This window comes from Schistocerca nitens, chromosome 3, assembly GCF_023898315.1.
Source record: "Schistocerca nitens isolate TAMUIC-IGC-003100 chromosome 3, iqSchNite1.1, whole genome shotgun sequence".
In the NCBI taxonomy this organism is placed as follows: domain Eukaryota; kingdom Metazoa; phylum Arthropoda; class Insecta; order Orthoptera; family Acrididae; genus Schistocerca; species Schistocerca nitens.
Window position 1 is genome coordinate 411465369 of NC_064616.1, and position 15137 is coordinate 411480505.

A 15137-nucleotide genomic window follows, 5' to 3' on the forward strand; every position below is an offset into this window, starting at 1 on the left:
TGCGGGCTGGTTCCTCTTATTCCGCCTCAGATACACTATGTCGGCGATTGCTGATCAAAAACTGTCTCCATGTACACGTACACCATAATTACTCTACCACGCAAACATTTGAGGTTACACTCGTCTGGTATGAGAGTTCCCGCGGGGAGGGGGGTCCACTGAGGGCGGAACCGTACAATAACCCAAGGTTCGGTGTGGGGCGGCGGTGGCATGATGAGGCGGTGGCATGATGAGGCAGTCCTGAACACTTGTACGTTAAACTTCATTACAGTCAGTGACACTTCATAACTCCTATCACACTCATTAAATGACATGACAAGTTGTTTGTGATCCGAATTTGAACCCACTGTTAACCAAACGAAGTTTGCGTTTCTGATCGAGACTCGACTAGGCATACAGAGACGTAAATTATCGAAGTGTTCACCAGTAGAGTTTACAAGGCGGTATGTCCGAACCTGGAAATAAATGACGATGGGTTTAGCACTGCACCGGGAACCCCATCAACCTCCTAATATTGGGTCGGAACTCCTTTTGCCCGACGTCCATTCAGGAGTCCATCTATGCCCTGGAATGTTACCATCGTTCAGTGGAGTTTGTGTGGACCCCAGGACACGTCGGAATCACAGGCAACGAATTTGCCGACAGGCTGGCCAAACAAGCTACGCAGAAACCGTTTCTGGAGATGGGCATCTCTGAAAATGACCTGCGTTCTGTCTTACGCCACATCTTTCTCCTCCGAATGCAAAAAGTTTTTGTTGACACCATCGTACAAAGGATGACTGTACTGTAATAACGTAAGAGAAGTTAGAACTCGCACGTAAAGATTTTCTCGAGCTTCGTACGTGAGTGGAACGGTCGAGAAATTGAAGCGATTCTGTCAGTCCTTAACTGTGATATACAGAGTAATCCTGTCTTTTGAGGTGCCTCATCAGAAAGTAATCTGCGACGTGCACCACGTATTGTTTCAGAGACACTGAGTACACTTTATAAGTGCTCAAAATGTGAATGATGTACTATGCGTAAACAATTATTTGACAAGGTTTCCACCAAAACTGTTTATTTATAAAATCCACTTAGTTATCTTGATATCGTCATTTATTTCCAGGTTCGAAAATTCGGCCTTGTAAACTGATACTGGCGAACACTTCGATATTTCACGTCACTTTATGCCTAGTCGAGTCACGATCATACACGCAAGCTTTGTTTGGTTAGCAGTGGGTTCAAATTCGGATCACGAACAACGATTTGTCATGTCCTTTTGTGAGTGTGATAAGACTACTGCGGTGTCACTTATTGCAATAAAGTTCAATTTAGAAGCATTAAAGACTGTCTCATCTCTATTAACGTGTTTTCTAATGTTTGTTGTATGACGGTATTAGTTCACACGTGGAGTGACTGCCATAATGAGCATTGTTCTCTAACAGTCTCTAGTTGTAACACCGTGTACAGCCAAACGACACTACTGCAGAGGGCTTAGAGGACCAGCGACACAGCTATGCTATGTTGGTTGCGTACAGTCATGTGAAGCCTACACAGAGGCGGCCCACTTCCTGTGCTGTCTAGTGTACCTGGCGTGACATGTACACATAATCTCCGGTCAGGGGCTCGATTCCAGTTCGCAACCAGCAACGGAGAGTGAACGTACGAAAATGCCAGGAACTCGTACTGGTGAAACGTCAGAGAAATCGTTAAACAAATGCCGGTCGAAGATACCAAGACAAACGTCAACAAGCAATACGCCAATAAGTGGCCACTAAAGCCTGAATAATTTTATTAACATTGTTTGTGGTGTAAATTGTTCACTGACCAAGGGAGGGGGGGGGGGGGGGGAGAAAAGAATTGAAACAAGAACACAAAGGCCACGGCTGGCTCTGGTATTCACACAGCCTCCTCTTTAAATTCCCCCGTTTACGCAAAACATCACAAAAGAAGAAAACACTATACATTGTATAGTTACACATATGGCATTAAGCACATGCAAAACAAATACAAGGGTCTGGAATTTTCATCAGCAACTCGCCTAAAACTGTAAGGTGCAATGTCCCAGAGCTTACTAATGAGTACTGAATCCTGTCTTAACTACTTCCTTATTACACTACACGAATATTGAAATTGTTCGACTTGAATGTCGATGGCACTGCCCTTCCGTAAGAACTGCACAAAAACACTGACTATGAGACCTAACCCATGTCAGCAGGTGCTACAAAATTTATAAATCAGTTATAACTGTCAGAGTTAAATCCCAAAGTGACAAATGCTTGGAAATGTTATAATCAAGACTTCTTTGAAAAATACTATAAAATTACTAAAATCATACGATCATTTTCACGAACGTCTGCAAAACACACACCTTACATTACTAATCGAGTTTTAGTAATTTATCGCAATTTAAGCACGAGAAAAAAATGACATTGTCACCGGAGACTGCAATGTTTCCAACACGAACAGCGAAATCTGACCGTTCAGATCATCCCGTAACATTTAGCTACACTGAGTTCATGATCAGCAACGTTGTGTCGAGCGCGATGCTTGTTTTAACTGAATGCCGTGGCACAGTGGTTAGAACGATGCACACTAATTCGGGAGGTGCGGGTATAAAATCCCCATGTAACTACTATAATTAAAACTAAACTAAACTCCGTCCGAACAGGCCATGAAGGCCCAACGTTACCAACTGGCCGCCGTGTCATCCTCAGCCCACAGGCATCACTGGATGTGGATATGGAGGGGCATGTGGTCAGCACACCGCACTCCCGGCTGTTGTCAGTTTTCGTGACCGGAGCCGCTACTTCTCAATCATGTAGCTCCTCAGTTTGCCTCACAAGGGCTGAGTGAAACCCGCTTTCCAACAGCGCTGGACAGACCGGATGGTCACCCATCCAAGTGCTAGCCCAGCCCGACAGTGCTTAACTTCGGTGATCGGACGGGAACCGGTGTTACCACTGCGGAAAGGCCGTTTGCAACTATCATAATTAAGGTTCCCTAAATCGATTTAGCCGAATGCCGGAGCTGGTCCTAAGGAAGACGACGGCCTCTGACTGAGTAGTAGCCCATCGCTATAGATGATTTACCCTCCATCTTTTTAGATTTTAACCTTCTCCCCTTCAGTACTTACCTCGGATCAATTATTACGTCTCTGTACAACGGCCATCACCATCGATAACTCTTCGTCCTCCTTGGTGCTAATTTTCCGAACGTGCAGAGCCACATGTTCAATATATCGCAATCTGAACTACGCAGTCTCTCCATGTAAGAATACAGGAAAGTACAATCGTGCTCTGTTCTGTTATCTATCTGTTATGCATATTTATGTGGCTTGTACACAGTGAGACAGACGAACTTAAATACTAGAACGTTGTTAGAGGGCAATTATTTGCAGCAAATGTGACGTCAAAAAAATGTTCAAATGTGTGTGAAATCTTATGGGACTTAACTGCTAAGGTCATCAGCCCCTAAGCTTACACACTACTTCACCTAAATTATCTTAAGGACAAACACATACACCCATGCCCGTGGGAGGACTCGAACCTCCGCCGGGACCAGCCGCATAATCCATGACTGCAGCGCCTGAGACCGCTCGGCTAATCCCACGCGGCAAATGTGACGTCAACCGAGATCAAATATGGCCAAACGAGGCGACACCATACGCGACTCTTGGCAAGACGTAAGTGGAGAATCTACACTGGAATCCCAAATTTTAGCGTGACAGAGAAGAGAACGACAAAGCGGTAGCACTTACTGCAACTGACAGTCACAACTCTCCCACAGACAAGAATTATAGCTGCAAAGGAAAGAGTTACAACTCGACAAGGACAATAGGATTTTTGTACCAAAAATATATATCAGTCGTGTTTGCGCTATGGTTGTGAAAAGAGTGTAGTTTCTTGGAGAAGTTTACTGTGTAATGCCACAAAGATGTCATTTGGACTTAGTTTTGGATCCATCTACGCCAAGGAACTGGTCAGAGACAGGCCGCAGTCTCTCTTGAATGAGCCACGAAATGTTGTTTCAAGTTTTTAACGCCGGTTTCGAAGTACAGCAATTGTACGTTTTCCAACAGTACGAAGTCGATCAAAAGTGGCCTGCCACAACAGAAGCGATATCTAACCTTTAACGTATCACCATGTCAGCAAGTCAACTGTATGCAGAGCTTACATCAGCTGTTTCCCTACTAACAGTATATCGCATGCTCAACGCAGTAGTCCGAGGGAGTTGGTTAAACGGTTTTGCCACTAAGCGCGCATTCGAGAGCAGCAGGGTTCAAAACCAAGCCATAATATCTACATTTGGTTTTGTTTACATCGCTGAAGATGAATTCTGGGTTAGATCCTTTTGAAATACTCGACGCCCATTTCCTGCCACATTCTTCTCGATTCCGAGTTTGTGTTCTCTTAACTTCTGTGTCCGGAGCGTTAACCCTTAAGAGCAGCTGGTCTGTATGTTATACATCAGGCAGTGTTCGTGCGCCTTACGGCAGTCCATACACGGAAAGACTTTTGCAAAGTCAACAACATCGACATTGGTGCGTGGCCGGGTGGGTGGATGGATGGATGGATGGATGGATGGATGGATGGATGGATGGATGGATGGATGGATGGATGGATGATGAAAAGAGAGTGTGATTTTCACAGATGAGTCCGTTTCAGTCTGCAGAATGAAACGCGTCGCACATAAGTTTGGAGGGCATCTGGTAGCTGGTGAAATGAAATGTCGTGTGACTAGGGCCTCCCGTCGGGTAGACCGGTCGCCTGGAGCAAGACTTTGAGTTGATGCCACTTCGGCGACTTGCGTGTCGATGCGGATTATATGACGATGATGAAGACAACACAACACCCAGTCCCTGAGCGGAGAAAATCTCCAACCAGCTGGGAATCGAATCCGGGCCCCTTTGCATGGCATTCCGTCGCGCTGGCCACTCACCGATCGAAGCGGACAGTGGTAGCTGGTAAGATCGCGTAAACTTCGTGCAAAGATACACACTTTGTGGTGTCTTGGGTCTAGTGCAGGTAGAAATAATGTTGAATGGACTTCCCCGACATGAGAGCCCAGAGGAACCTATGTGAATTTCTGCAACCACGTGCGCCACTTTTTGGACCCGCAATTACTCCAGATTTCCTCTTCATGAACGATAATGGCCATCCGCTTCAAGTTGATCGAGCATTTGGATACCTTACGCCTGAAGAAATCCATCGCCACAGAGTGTTGCTACGAAGCACCCAGGAGACAGCCGCTATCAAAATATACTTTCACATTTCTGCACAGTTCCCTCTTAGGGATAGCACCGACTGTTAATAAAATTCTTTAACTACCTTACAGAGAGAAGGTCATGTCGCTGCTACGCATTTGTGCCAGTGGGGGCAAACAAATTTCATATAAACTGTTATTATGCGAGGTACAAAAAAGGTTCAAATGGCTCTGAGCACTACGGGACTTAACAGCTGAGGTCATCAGTCCCCTAGAACTTAGAACTACTTAAACCTAACTAACCTAAGGACATCACACACATCCATGCCCGAGGCAGGATTCGAACCTGCGACCGTAGCGGTCGCGCGGTTCCAGACTGTAGCGCCTAGAACCGCTCGGCCACCCCGGCCGGCTGCGTGGTATAGATTTTGTTAATTTTTACTGAAATATGTGCTTTATCACTTTTTCTCAGTTACGTTCTGAAGACTTCGCAAATTTCTTCTGATTAAGCATTACCTAGTTCCGTAACCTCTTCCAGCATCTTGTGGTCAGCGGATTTGCATAACTTTATAACACAAAATTTAGTGAATGGAAACAAGCCTTCATTTGTTGCGCGAGATGGAGCGGTAGGGTGGGGGGGGGGGGGGGGGAAGGACGACCAGTGGAGGGGCGGGGATGTGGAGGAGGAGGAGGAGGAGGAGGAGGAGGAGGAGGAGGAGGTAGTAACATACTACCGACATTCGGATAATTTAGAAACATGACGACTTCTGACTATGCAATCGAACAAGTAAGAGACTACGAGATTCGTAATAAGAACACACCATAAGTTCCCAGAATGAGATTTTCACTCTGTAGCGGAGTGTGCGCTGATAAACTTCCTGGCAGATTAAAACTGTGTGCCGGACCGAGACTCGAACTCGGGACCTTTGCCTTTCGCGGGCAAGTGCTCTACCAACTGAGCTACCCAAGCACGAATCACGCCCCGTCCTCACAGCTTTACTTCTGCCAGTACCTCGCCTCCTACCTTCCAAACTTAACAGAAGCTCTCCTGCGAACACTGCACAACTAGCACTCCTGAAAGAAAGGATATTGCGGAGACATGGCTTAGCCACAGTCTGGGGGATGTTTCCAGAATGAGATTTTCACTCTGCAGCAAAGGCCCCGAGTTCGAGTCTCGGTCCGGCACACAGTTTTAATCTGCCAGGAAGTTTCACACCATAAGTTGATTTCAATCACGAAACGCAAGCAGATTAGAATGATCGAACGAGAAAAACAACCCTAGCTTTCTAATATCCGAGTGTAAAGATCTTTTTCTGCTGTACTGTTGCGAAGATGGGTACACAGATACTTGCAGTGTTCTTGCAAAGTTATCTACCTGTGGAGCCGCAGAGCTGGAGACGTGAGGTAAGAAAGCCGAGGGGAACCCGTACAAAGGCCTCTCCCTCCCTCCCCCGCGGGATTTGCTCGCGTCCATGGCAGCGGGCGGTGGTAGGTAATTCTGGTACCTTGCATTCGACAGGTCTCGCCACGATATTCTCTTACAGCCGCGTGTCTCTTCAGTGCGGCCCCTACAATCATCATACAGACACAACGTGACCGTACTGCAGGAGGGCTGTCACCATCCAGTAATCGCTAACATTACCTATTCGCGAGAGTGAATAATGTGCTCTCCACGTAGTTTCAATTGTTTTTCCATCAATTTAGCTTCTCCATATGCTTTGTTGTTCGCGAAACCAAAAGATCTGAACCCTTAAATCTACAGATGTTACCGAGCGTGTCGGTAGGTACTACTCTCCGTATATCCCCCCACCCCCTTTCTTCGTTCCATCACGATGATGTGTGCAGGAAGGAGCCAAGCCTCCGTCTGGGCTCGAACTTCTCTGATTTAACCGACATCGTCATTTCACGAGAGGCATACGGGGAGTTAGGTCAACTGCGCCATAGTTTTTAAAACTGGTGTAAAGCATTATCTATATAACTAACCTGCATTAAATTTTATGGGAAGTCTAGGTTACATGTTTTCTTTACACTGACGTGTTCAAGGGCTCTGTATTACATTTAATTATAATTAAACCTGAACCAATTACGGTAACTCATTCGCAAAGTGACCATTTAACCTAACCGATAGGTTAACTGAACCCGCTTAAATATTTATGGGGAGAATGAGGTTTCTTAATATGAGCAGTGGCAACAAAATCATTTCCACCGTCATGAAAAATCTATAGGAGAGAATGTGCCGCTTCCAGAAAGTCTCTTTAATGCCAGAACAAAGCGACTCTTTCACAACAGCTATAAAATGGCAATCTAAGTTGTTTTTTTTTTTTTGTTTTACCTCCACGCACTTTAACTATTATGAAGTCACTGGCTTCAATTTCTGAAAAATTTTCAGGTTTTCAAATTCTTTATCTCAAGAACAATCAGAGTTTTCTAATACCAATTTACTGCTTTCATCTGACAATGAATGCGTGTCTTGTACAGCAAGTTGTTCTATTTTTCTTTGATTCTCTGACAGAGGCTGCTTCTTCAAAGCAGGCCTTGATAGGTGAACTTTTAAGATACGAGATTCTCTATTTATTTTTCGAGGACCTCCTAACAGCAAGGCTTCAGGAGACACAAATAATTCAACCTGGATCTCTTGTTCACGAAGACATGAAGGAATGAGATTACTAATGGTGGTACTAGATGTTGAAGGAACTGCATCAGTAGAAGATGCGGGAGAAAGCCGACATAGAGGACCCGAAACTGTAGCAGGAATATTATTTTCTAAAACAACTCTTTCATTCTGAGATGGCTCAAATGGCCGGTCTGTCAAATATGAACACAGAAAATCTGCTTCACCAAATGTTTGATCCTCATTGCCCATACTAAGATTTATTAAATTAAAAAGACGTGTAATTTACACAGGTAAATAATTATGATGTGTTTAACTGGACCGATCTATATAACCTAACTGGCTTGGTGTCCAGTTAACTTAACCACACTTTTTTTCTTTCTAAGTTACTAAAACTACATCTAAACTAGGATTAATCGAAAGAAAACAAACTACTGTAAAGAACAGGCGCTCAGATTTATTATGGCGCACTCTTCTCAAAGTAACAAGCAAAATAACCAGAAAAAATTTCTCACTTCAGGAAAAAAAGGGACACGATCGAAACAGTGGCTTGTTGCTTTTCAACTATTTCTAACAGCTTAAGTTGTTAGACCTGATGAGTTTCTTGAACCATCTGGTAGAGGACACGTGAAAGAACTCCCACTAGGAATTAAAAGCAAGGGCAAGTTCATCTGCCCTGCCCTGTTCAGTTAACCTTACTCTCACCTATTGCCCTGACTCTTGCAGAATTTTAACAATAAGCATCTCGCGCTATGCACAACGCCTCTGTTGCAGCAATCGAGCGAGATGGCGAAATGGTAAGGCACCAGATTGGCATACGGAACGACGACTGTTTCATATCCACGTCCGACCACACAGAGATTTTCCATGGTCTCCTTATCCTTAAATCGCTGAAGGCAAATGTTGGCTGGTTCCTTTAAAAAAGAAACCCACCCGGTTTCCTCCCTAATCCGGACTTAATCTCCGTCCGCACTTGGAACTCCGTCTCCGGTGACTACTTCGTTGACTGGACGTTCCACTATAATCTTCCCTCTCCCTTTATTTTATAGTGTCTGCTACTGGAGTTCGATGGACATCTCAGTAACGCGCTCTCGCTTATTAAACAAACCCGTGACGAATTGTGCCCCCTTCTCCGGATCTCCTCAACCTTGTCGACTGATACTAATTTGTAAGGGTCACGTAACTGACGAGCAACACTCAAGAATCGGAAGAACGTGAGTTGTTTGTGCTACATGCTCGTCAGGTGAATTACGTATGCTTACGATTCTTCCAATGAATCTTAGTCTGGCATCTGTTTCTCCAACAATTAGATTTTTTTTATGTGATAGTTCCTCTTTAAATCGCTCCCGACTAGTACTCCTAAATATTTTACGGTTTGGGAGGTTTCTAGTCATTCGTCGCCTATCGTATACTCGAACGATAATGCGTCTTTCTACTTATTTATGCGCAACATGTCATATTTGTTTAAGTTGTATCTCAACAGCCATTCCTGAATCAAGCATAGAGCCTTTGTAGGATCAATACATTTCTGTACCATTTTCTGCCATTGCAACTTTTCTATCTCACGGAGCTCCACGACGTTATTCAGCAGATAAATTATACAGTAATGACCCCTCCCTTGGGGGTACAGCGTCATTGTGCTGCTTTCACATCTGTCTAGTTCTTCATACGCACGTTTTATGTCAGTGTAAGTCAGAAGGGACCATTCAATTCCAAGTTTTGGTAGTCCACCAGATACATTTTAAAGACGTTTTTGTGTGCTGGCGTTCATTATTATCGATGTTACTGTAAAGTGGAAATGCCAGAAAAACACTAGTCAGTCTCCGACCTAGTATACTTAAGAAATTAACGGACAGGCACGCGGAACTGTAATGACCATTTGAACCGTCTTCGTTGGCTAATCCGTCATCACTATCATCATTGTCTGCAGACGAACGAACGACCACAATTTCTTCGTTAGAAACAATACTGTAGCCAGCGTCATTGTGCAGCCGGTCATTTATATAAATAACATTTGTGTCTGAGTATCGTGTGTGTCCATGGACACTACCACTGCCCTTCTATTCGTGAGTATTAAATACTGTACACAGTATGCTACAAACAATATGTCCCTTACTTTCAGACTTCAATATTTTTGAGTGCTCACCATCCAGTATTGTCTGAATGTCTCTAAAACATATCTGTACAAATTTTTGTTGCTATCGAGGCACTGTAACCCGTGCCAGTTTGAGCGCGAACTCGCCTGAGGAACACGATCTTTCACTCGGCTCACAGATGTCGCGCTGACGTCACCTCGGCTTATCAGTGGGTGCACGTGCTATGCAGTCATTTGTTTATGTTACCGATCGTGCCGGACTATTTTCCAGTCGCTATCTAAGATATCACATCAATTACGCAGTGCCAAAGAAAGTGTGTTTTTAATAGGAGATTATGAAACACCACATAATTGGGCATAAATTACCATTAAACAGACAAGTGCTGCAAGTTTTATTTTATAACACACGGGAAGTAATATTAACCGTTAGCGAAAGTGCTAAACTTGCGATTCGGAATGCATTATATTTTGGGAGGAAGCAAGAATTTCGACAAGATCTGGTCAGTATTGTTCATACGACCTTAATAACTTGCATTCGGAGTACAGAAAATAAAAATGAAATTTCAAAGGGCGCAAACACGTGTAAAGCAGTGTTTAAGCGCCGTAAAGAGAAGTTTATAAATTTGGGCAGTTTATTTGATATCGCACATTCCAATGCTCTAGAAACAATCAACTGGGAAGAAGACAGGAAGTTCTTCCTTCGGCAGAAAGGATTTCACCGTCTACTTGCGGATACAGAAGGAAGGGCGCGTCAGAGTAAAATGGAAGAAGAAAAAAAGCAAGAGAAAAAAAACCGAAGAGCATCTACTTCTATATATTCTTTTGTACTTCCTTCATCATTATCTGCAGAATCAGATAAGGAATTTTCAAGTTGAGATGAAATTAACGTTTAGAGTGTACTTTGAGAGTAGTTCATTGGCGAATGCTACAAGGCGAGCTGCCAAAGATTTAATTACTGAAAAATTAGCGATTGCCTTGGATAGATGCCAGCCGAGTGTACGAGATTCTGTATATATTGTTCAGACGACACCAGAGGCACTGGGTCATAATCCTGGAGAGCTTCGTAGTAATAAATCATCCCCTCTTTATAGAATCTGACAGGAGAAGAGAAGAAAACGGTTTCAAACAATAAAATCCGCTTTCAAGAAGGATATCCCCGCAGTTCTTACTGTTCATTGGGATGGTAAACTGCTGCCAGCATTAAATGTCAGGGACCCAAAAGAAGGAGTAGTTAGGCCGGCCGAAGTGGCCGTGCGGTTAAAGGCGCTGCAGTCTGGAACCGCAAGACCGCTACGGTCGCAGGTTCGAATCCTGCCTCGGGCATGGATGTTTGTGATGTCCTTAGGTTAGTTAGGTTTAACTAGTTCTAAGTTCTAGGGGACTAATGACCTCAGCAGTTGAGTCCCATAGTGCTCAGAGCCATTTGAACCATTTTGAAGGAGTAGTTCCCATCATTGTTACATTTGAGGATAGTAACAGCTCATTGGCGTTCCAAAATTACAGAATGGTTCCGGTAAAGTAAGTTTGTAATGCATTATCTTATTGTGGTACTGAAGACAATGTACATATTCTCTGCAGCGACACAGCTGCCTCAAACAATGAGCGTCTTAAATGGGAATGCATCTTATTTGAACGCATCATGGACAGGGAGTTGTACTTCCCATGCCGTCTTCACATATATGAACGTATTTTAAAAAGTTTATTTGAATGTAAAGTACATGGTGTAACAAGCTGTCCTGACACACCAGTTTTTGAACATTTGGGGGAAAACTGGGAAGTATCAATGTCAGTAATTTTCACACTCAGCAAAAAAGATTGTGGCTTTGAAGCTTCCTGGCAGATTAAAATTGTGTTACGCCCCGAGACTCGAATTTGGGACCTTTGTCTTTCGCGGGCAAGTGCTCCACCAACAGAGCCATCCAAGCACGACTCACGACCCGTCCTCATAGCTATATTCCGCCAATACCTCATCTCCCACCTTCTAAACTTCACAGAAGCTCTCCTGCGAAAACTTGAAAGACTAGCACTCTTGTAAGATAGGATATTTACGGAGTTATGGCTTAGCCACAGCCTGGGGGTGTTACCAGATTGAAATTTTCACTCTAAGGCGGAGCGTGCGCTGATATGAAACTTCCTGGCAGATTAAAACTCTACCTTGCAAGTTATCACAGGAGAGCACTTTCCCCCGAAAGGCAAAGGTCCCGAGTTCGAATCTCGGCCCGGAACACTGTTTTATCTGCCAGGAAGTTTCGTATCAGCGCACACTCCACTGCAGAGTGGAAATTCCATTCTAGATAGTGGCTTTGTTTTTACTGAGTCAGAAATTAAGAAGATATTAGAATTTTATGGAAGTGACTTATATAAACCAATAGCGAAAGGTGATACGTGAACGCTTAGAGCTCTGAATAATATTTCTAGGAGAAGACGTTGGTAAAAACTAAAAATATAGTCCTGGAGCAATGAATCAAGGAAGACGGATGGCAAGAACAATTTGGAGCTTAAAAATGTTTCTGCAAACATCATAACTTTGAACTATCGATTGAAAATAAAAATGCGTTGAGATATGTCTCTCCTTTCATTGTGGGTGTACACTGTGATGCAAAGGAGACAGCTAAAGTTGCAACTAAGATGGATGTTTACTTAGTGGCTGACCAGTTTCAAGCTACGCCCATTTCAAACCAACCTAAAGTCAAAATTACAATATATCCAAGAACATGTTTAAATGGTTCAAATGGCTCTGAGCACTATGCGACTTAACTTCTGAGGTCATCAGTCGCCTAGAACTTAGAACTAATTAAACCTAAGTAACCTAAGGACATCACACACATCCATGCCCGAGGCAGGATTCGAACCTGCGACCGTAGCGGTCGCTCGGCTCCAGACTGTAGCGCCCAGAACCGCACGGCCACTCCGGCCGGCAAAACATGTTTACATTAAATAAGAGAGCAAAGCATAAATCGATAGTATATAATAACCAGTAAATACTAATGTTTGCGAAGTACAATGTCCGTAAAAATAGCGTAAACATAGTGCGTACATATGCGTGTCGTCCCAACTAATTAAATGAACATCCATTTTAATGGCAACCATGGCTGTCTTTTTGCATCACAAACTAAAAAATTAGTTGCTGTCCTACTATACCCAGCGCGCGAGAGTAACGCAAGTATGTGTATATGTCAAGCCGTGGCTTCAGTGCAGAAGTATTGTAAAAGCTCCTTATCTGGATCTCTGCTTCTGAAAAGACCTGAACTAGTTGCCTCTCTTACCGTTCTTTGATGACGAAGTAGACACACAAACTACAATCAAAATTGTAACAAATTTGCACACAGAGAATCTAGAAATGGAAAAGTGATGTATTCCTTTTTGTGGAGAATTGGATGGATCTTTATATGTTTAGTATTATTCTAATGTCCGTTTATTACTGGTTTTAATTCATTTATTCACATCTCTTAAATCACTCTCACCATCACTCCAGAGAAATATATCCACGAACTTAATTGTGAATTGCAGAATAATCTTGTAGATGAAACCGTTAGCCGACTCCATGTGAAGCAAGAGTACAGATATCTTTCCTGAAGGTTATGGGCAGTATTTCTATTCAAGAATACCCTTCGACATGAACGAACGGCACTTCATATTGAAACGCTGAGGAATTCAAAGCTGTTAATGACTCTAATGGAAGGTGTGTTACATTAATACACGATTTTGAAGGGTTAATGACCGTAGATGAGGGGAAACAGAATTTGTATGGCATTGTGTAGAACATCGTAGACTGTACCCGGACTTCAAGAAAGGAACACTGAAAAGAAAGTATTCTCAAGAATACTAAACTCGTCCTAAAGAGCAAGAAGGTATTTAATTTTGATTTTATACAGCCATCGATAACTTTTACACTGACTAAAAACTACAAAACCTAAAACTCCAAATATTAAAATTTGTCGCTCTTGTCTTTTTTTTTCCGAGCAAATCTAACCAAATAGAAAACACTTAAGAAGTGAGTGTTTAATTTTTCGTAAAAAAAAAAAAAATGTGCAAAATAAGGCACTTCCTCATATATATGATGTCCCAGAAGAAATGGCCAATATTCAGGTATATGACAGGAACGCCCATTTGAAGCAAAAAACTTGATATGGACATATGCCCTACTCCGATTGGCTTCCGAGATAGAACACATTTCATGTGCAAGGGCGTGCTAAAAGGTAATGCCTTCGAATTTTTTTGTGAAAACTCTTCAAGCTTTTTAAATAAAAACAAAAGTTATTAACATTCTACATCTTTATTCTTCATGTCTACATATTTACTTCTCAACATAGTCATCCTGGCGACGAACACATTTCTCCCAACGAGAGACCAATTTGTTGATACCGTCACTGCAGAATGTGTGACTTCGTTAACGGAGCCACAACCTCACCTCTGCTTGCACCGCTTCATCAGCATCAAAATTATCGAAGGTGTTGTTCAAATTTAGGAAACAGATGAAAATCAGACCAGGCCAAGTCTGGACTATACCGAGGATGATCGAAGAGTGCGTACACAAGGACGTGAATTTCAACCACCTCCACCTATATACTCGAATGACGACAACGAAAATTTGTGCCGGGCCGGGACTTGAACCCAGACTTCCCACTTCACGCGAACTGTAGCCTTAACCGCTTCGGATATCCAAGCATGACTCACCGACAGACCCAAACTTCCATTTGTCGTCGTTCATGTGTCAGACCCGCACTCGTACATCGCATTTATGTTATTTTCGTGCAGGGGGCACATTTTATTTGTAAGTCGCTGGCCCAGTATAGGCCGATAAATACGAAACTGCAGTGGCCGTGTGAAGCGCAGCTGTAGTCGCCGCAGTGCCCGCATGCATGTCCGAAGGAACTTCTTGACAACACAGGCACTGCAAGGCGTCGGATTGTTACTGATGCTGCAACGTTCTTGTGTGGTGATGGAGAGGGTGCTCCACGTGTGGACGAACTCTTCGAATTCGAAACTCGATTATAGCACGCTGTTTTTCACGCACCGACGTAGCTGGTTTACACACCGTCATGCTACACGTTACAATTCAGAGCCCTCTAGCGACACAGGACTGCAAATACGTAGATATGAAGAAGAGAGATGTGGAATGTTAATAACGTTTGTTTTATTTAAAAAGCTTTAAGAGTTTTAACATAAAAAAATCGGAGGCATTACTTTTCAGCACACCCTCATACATTTGTCTTTGGGTTGGTGGTGCGCACTTGTAACATGTGT

At 43.3% G+C, this 15137-nt stretch overlaps 1 protein-coding gene and 1 pseudogene across 1 annotated transcript in view; both read right to left on the reverse strand.

The window, feature by feature from the left end:
• LOC126248356 (membrane-associated guanylate kinase, WW and PDZ domain-containing protein 1) overlaps positions 1–15137 on the reverse strand; it is a 408513-nt gene that overhangs the window by 350719 nt on the left and 42657 nt on the right. The gene's annotated exons all lie outside the window — the stretch shown is intronic.
• Positions 2844–2961, reverse strand: LOC126250112 (5S ribosomal RNA; annotated as a pseudogene).